Below are 6030 nucleotides of genomic sequence, written 5' to 3'. Positions count from 1 at the left end.
TCTGTATAATTTCCATTGCTACCTTTATAATTTCCTTGAATAAGTAGAGGTAGCCTTCACCTTTGCTGATATAGAAAGGGATGGGCACAGTAAAAGGACAAGCCTTTGTATGGGAAGGAGTCAGAGCTAGGTCACAAGTGCATGCAAATATGTCCACAGACACTTTTTTGTCCCATGTCTACAGACACTTTTTTATCCTATTACCAAACCAATGTTAAAATGTGGGACAGTGATCGGTGACGATCTTATTCCAAAAGATAGTGCATCTAACCACTCAGGAGCCTCTTAGGAGTTAAGTGTGGGATAGCTAGCACCCACGCCTGCTACCACTCAATTGAGCGTGGTTGCCTAGAGAGGACTAGAATCTCTTGAAACCAATAGTGAGGAATCATGGATGACTTTTCCTCTCCCATAAAATCCAATAACCTAGTGGACTATGCCAAGAGACTATAACCTAAAAATGAACAAGATGCTCAATCATATGAGCATTAGATTAACAAATGTTATGGGTGGAATAGATATTCAAACTATAACTCCTCCGACATTATCTGTGCGAGGATCGATTTTTTTTGTGAGTGCCTCTTGGAACAATCCCGTATCAGTCTCTGAATTAGGAAAGATGTCAGCGCTTTTAGGATTGAAGAAGCATTCTTTCTATCACGGAGGAAATGCAAGTAGAGGAAAATATTAGAGGTATAACTACGAATATAGATGTATAGTGGCAAACGGCAAGGCTTGCATGTGCCAACAACCAATGCTGATGAATGGAGAAATATGAGAGGCTATACGAACTTTGGATTTGAGTTTAAGCTTCGAGAAGACACAAGCCTAAACACTTGCTCAAGCCCTTACCGATGAGGGTATACCTCTTTTTAGAGTCAATTTTAGAGGGCTTGAAAGAGGGTTAAACTTGAAGTTGTGAAGCCTAATCCAAATAGGGTGAAAGGACCTATCGAGCAACTGTACAAATGTATAGGTTACCTCTGTACCTATGCTACCGCTAATCTTACCACCATAACCATCTTCACCTAAGCTAACACAGGTCAATCAGGTTTTGATGAAGGAATCATTAGAAGTGTGAGTATCCTCGTGAGTCATAGTTGAACAACGGCTATTATGAAGAGCCATCGTGACCAACTTCTATGTTATGTAACAACTATACCAACACCAATGTTCCAAACCATTGCTTAGTGAAAGGATGATATATATGAATTCAGATGTGAGAAGGGCTTCGATACAATGTTTCCATTACCAAGGACCCCACTACAAATAGTGAAATGCCCGCTTATAAAGGGGTTATACAGGTCAAGTAACAATAGTTCTAGCTTATACATATTCCAAGTGTGGAGTGGATCATTGGACTAAAGACTGTCCATATTGTAAATAAAGGGGAGAGGCAGCAACTTCTATGTAGAGTAGATCACTTGTTCATATAAATCATGTGCAGAGGTGTGAACTTCTACCAATCCTACCATAAGCCTTCGCATGATTAGTGTACAACCTAGACATATGGACATACAGTGAGCCCATTAAATATTTTCACTCATGCTCAAGCTAGACAATAGAGCAAGGACAAGGTAGATGTTCAGTTACCAATTTGAACCTCTAAACCTAACTGAAGGATGTGGGTTAAGAAAGTGGGAACAAGGGTGAAACAATGGTTTTAATTTAGGATGGTTTGGATAAAGGAACCATAGAAATAGGGTGAACAGAGTCCAATAAAGTGGGTATAAACTTTTAAGAAGCTCGAGTGATGGAGAATTAACACATTGAAATCTGCCTGCAAAACACACCATATTTATCCATTGAAATATCTAATTAATTTATTTTCTCCAAATTAAATTGACATGACATTAACTCCATATACATATGATGCAAATGATGCATGCGAGGTTATAGAGAGGAGACAATTATGAATCTCACATTACATTAAAGGTAATAATTAATTTATATTCATTATAGTTTTTTACAAATCTCCCTATTTTCAAAACTAACCTTTTATTCCAAAAAACATCAAAAAAGGGAAAAAAAGAGAAAAGAAAAGTATTTATGAAAAGAATAAACAAACTCCAAAAAAAGAAAGAGGAGTTTATTTTTGCACATATGCATCTTTATATATATATTTATGCCTTGATTCAATCCACGCACATCGGCACATCATTTAGCACATGTTCTCGACACCATCCTGCCACATCCTTAGGTGGTACAAGGATTAGTGGGGTGTATTTCTATTCCTTAAGGACGCTTGGGAGGATTTCGTTGATGTCAAGCCATAGTCATATCCCTACGAGATGATGTACCGATATTCTTTGCATTTTATGGCATACCAAGGCTTTCCTGCACATTTTTTTTTATTTCTCCAGGGTCACATGGATTTTTTCCATGCACAACTTCAAATTGATTTACTTTGTTCTGACCCTTGCATTGCTCCATCACCCGAGGTCACGGGGTAAAATCAATGTCACACATTCGTTACTCACACCACTTGGACCATATGATGATGCATTGCGAGGAGCTCCACATGCCTCCTAGGGCCTTGTAATTGAGCCTTGTATAACCACATCTTAAGCCATGGGACAAGACCTCCATACCTTGTATATCCTTGTCCAAGGATCCTGGATCCCAAATCTAAGTCCTAAGAGCGAGTGCTCTCATAAATGCAAGTGATGAGTGAGAACCATGCAACATGAGGGTGATGGATGATGATGAAAGTGGTTCATGTGCCTCAAATGGTGGCAGGTAATCACATGGATAAAGGGGTGTCAGCAAAATAGATGTGTCAAGGGGAAAGTTCCTCCTCAATAAGAGAAAGACGGTGCTCACATATATCCTTGCCATCGAGCATTGCACCCTCTTTCTCTTATTGAGGAGGATCTTTCCCCTACCACTGACAAATCTTTTTTTTTGGGGACACTCCTTTACTTGTGTGATTACCTACCACCATTTGAGGCACTTGCACCACTTCCATCTTCAATCATCACCCTCATGTTGCATGGTTCTCACTCATCACTTGCATTTACGAGAGCAATCACTCTTAGCACTTACATTTAGGATCTAGGATCCTTAGATGTAGATACTTTATCCTCACCACCACCATTGACTTTTATGGAGGTTCCCACCTCCACCCTTGTTACATCTTTCAAGGGGGAGCCTCTTCATCCCTTCCATTCCTCAATACATTCGGAGGACTTAGCTCTATCTTTTCCACCATCTTCCATAGGCCCTACTTTGTTTGGTTACCATTCATCTTGGCCTTTGCTCGAGGAACCCACTTTGAGCCACTTTGTGTGGAATCCTTGATTAGTCTACATTGACTTTCCATGGACCTCATCAATGCCACCTTCTACCTTCTACATCAACATACCTTTCCTTGGCGTTTGCTAGAGCACTGACTCTAGCCTCACGCATGTGGGATCTCGGCATACACCTTTGGGAGCCTCTCAGGTTCTCATTTACATTTGGGATCCTGGTGAATGGGCCTCTCTCCTTTTTCTGTTCCTTCCCCACTCCATTTTTTTGGGCGATGCTCTACATCAACACACCTTTGGCATGATCCTTCCTTATTTTTGGGCTTCATTGACTTTTATCTCCTTTTTTTTTTGTTCCTTCCCCCTCCATTTTTGTACTCATTGCCATCTAATCCAAACACATGTGGGATCGGTGTATTAGAGGTAGGGGGATGCTAACCTCTTTTTGTACACTATATCTTAGTACTATCTATCCTCTTCACATGATGGCACGTATGCACATGTATTTGTATATTACTTTGGTGCACATATCCTATATTTTGCCATAGGATATTTAGGTAACATTGAGCTTCATTGTATATCTTTTGAGGACTCACCTATGCTTGCAATGTGGTACTTGTGTATATGGAATGGCCCTACTATATATTGAGAGCATGGGTGAGGGGGATCTCACTTCCCCTCTAGCCCAAGTTGTGGAGTCCACCTTGTGTTGTTGTTTCCCTTTGAATAGGATCGTCTTGTACTCCCCTTTCTCATCTTAAAGGTTGAGGTATCTCCTTTTAGGGTTTTCATAGGGTTGAGTGAGGTTCTCTTCTTGCTCATGAGAGAACTAGGGTGTGTTGTTGGGCATGGCTTACTCACTCTAGATCACTCCCATGTGTGAGAGGTATGTGGTTGAGAGCTTGAGTGTGGGGTTTCCATTTTCTCATTGCCATGTGCTTGTCATTTTCTTAAGCTTAGGCTTGTGAGTGAGAGGAGAGTATAGAGTGAGAGTGTGTGGTGAGAGTGATGTGAGTGTTGAGTTGGCTTTCCTTTTCCTTAGTTAGGTATATTCCCTCTTGTTACCCTCTTCCCATAGAATAGGTTATCTATTATTCATTCATCTGAATTACAATGGATATTAACACATTCTTTCTTATTTATTCTTTGCTTGAGGGCTTGGGTGAGAGAAAAGCTCTTAAGCACCTCCCATGGGTATTCCATCGACTTGCAAATGCCCAAATTAGAGAGCACCTTGTTGGTTGCTTGACACTCCAACTTTGTTAGGGCATCTTAATGAATGAATATATCCTTGTCAACATCTAGGATCTTACAAGGAGTAGAGGTGCTTGCATAGAATCCACCACATCTTATATGGTCTAGAGACTCACATGTGCAAGATAGGAAATGATTACTCTGTATTTTTTAGCTCATTTGCAAGGCCCTATTGTGGAAAGAAGGTACTCAATATGTTCGTTTTCCACAACCACATTCTCAACATGAACCTCATAAGCCAAGGATATATCTAATGCAATCTCAATCTTCATTTCACATTTGTTAAAGTACACAGCCACTCCACAACCTTGCCATCCCTTGTGTAAGGCCTTCCAAGTGCATCTCTATTTTTGGAGCACTATCAAATGGTCCATAAAACCCTTGTAATTTTAGTTTGAAGCCTCCTACGCTTAGAGTTGCTATCTTCTCCTCATCCATCCTCCTCATCCAATGATGTTCCCACTAGAACAAGCAACTTTTGAGGAATCACTCTGGGGAATTCCTCAATGGAGTTAGATTGGTGTCCATGTGTGGTCTACCTTATCACCACAAAACCACATGTATATTCGTTACACAATCTTTGGAGTTTTGGTCCTCCCAAAGCTCATTCTCTCGTTTCTTTCTTTGCCTCCCCTTGACACCTCACGTCATTTCTGGGATTTGTTTAGCAACACATTTTTTATATATATATATGTACAAGCTCTTCATTGGCTCGAGGTCCCTCCATTCCCAAAGGGGTATGTTGCCCTCTTTTTTCACAAATTCTTTTCCTGGTTTGATTCACTTATTTATACTCTGATTGATGGGAATCATTTTCATGAATGGCACAGTAGTAGAGAGAAGTAGGTCTCTTTCTTCTTACGATCTTCATATCCCCTCGCTTCCCCATGAACTTACTTAGCCAAGTTTGCCCCAGGAATCAAGTATTTGTCATTCGCCTCCATGCTCTGCACCATAAAGCCTCTAAGAATCAACAACACATACATATACACAAAAAAATTAATTGCATAAATGGTAAATTCTTACCTTTAGTTGAGCCACCCTATCATATCACCAAACAATCCATGTCTCCAACATTAATGAGCCATGTCACCAAACAATCCATGTCTCCAACATTAATGAGACATCTCTCCTTTTTTTGCATGTCCTTTCTTAAGCTAAGATCTAAGGCTCTTCAGCTCAATCTTTGATGTTTCCTCACGTAGGAGATATGTTTCATTAATATCTCCAACATTGATGAGACATCTCTCCTTTTTGTATGTTCTTTCTTAAGCTAAGATCAAAGGGACTCAATGACAAACATTTCCTCAATAGGAGCATTCTTCCATACTTCTCTTCTTGCACACTTTTCTTCTTCCCTCTCTGTTTCTCTTCTCCATTTTCTCTCTTCCTACTTCCACACCTTCTTCTCACATTGTTTCTAACTTTTGGCACACTAGTAATAGGTAGATTCCAATGTGGGCAACCTTTACAAGTGTGTGTGGCCTTTACGTTGGCCCTATGGGCCAAAGGGGGTCATCCCTAAGAC

This window comes from Cibotium barometz, chromosome 34 (assembly GCF_041138505.1).
Source record: "Cibotium barometz isolate CiBa-2024 chromosome 34, ASM4113850v1, whole genome shotgun sequence".
Taxonomy (NCBI): Eukaryota; Viridiplantae; Streptophyta; class Polypodiopsida; order Cyatheales; family Cibotiaceae; genus Cibotium; species Cibotium barometz.
This window is presented reverse-complemented; position numbering follows the sequence as displayed.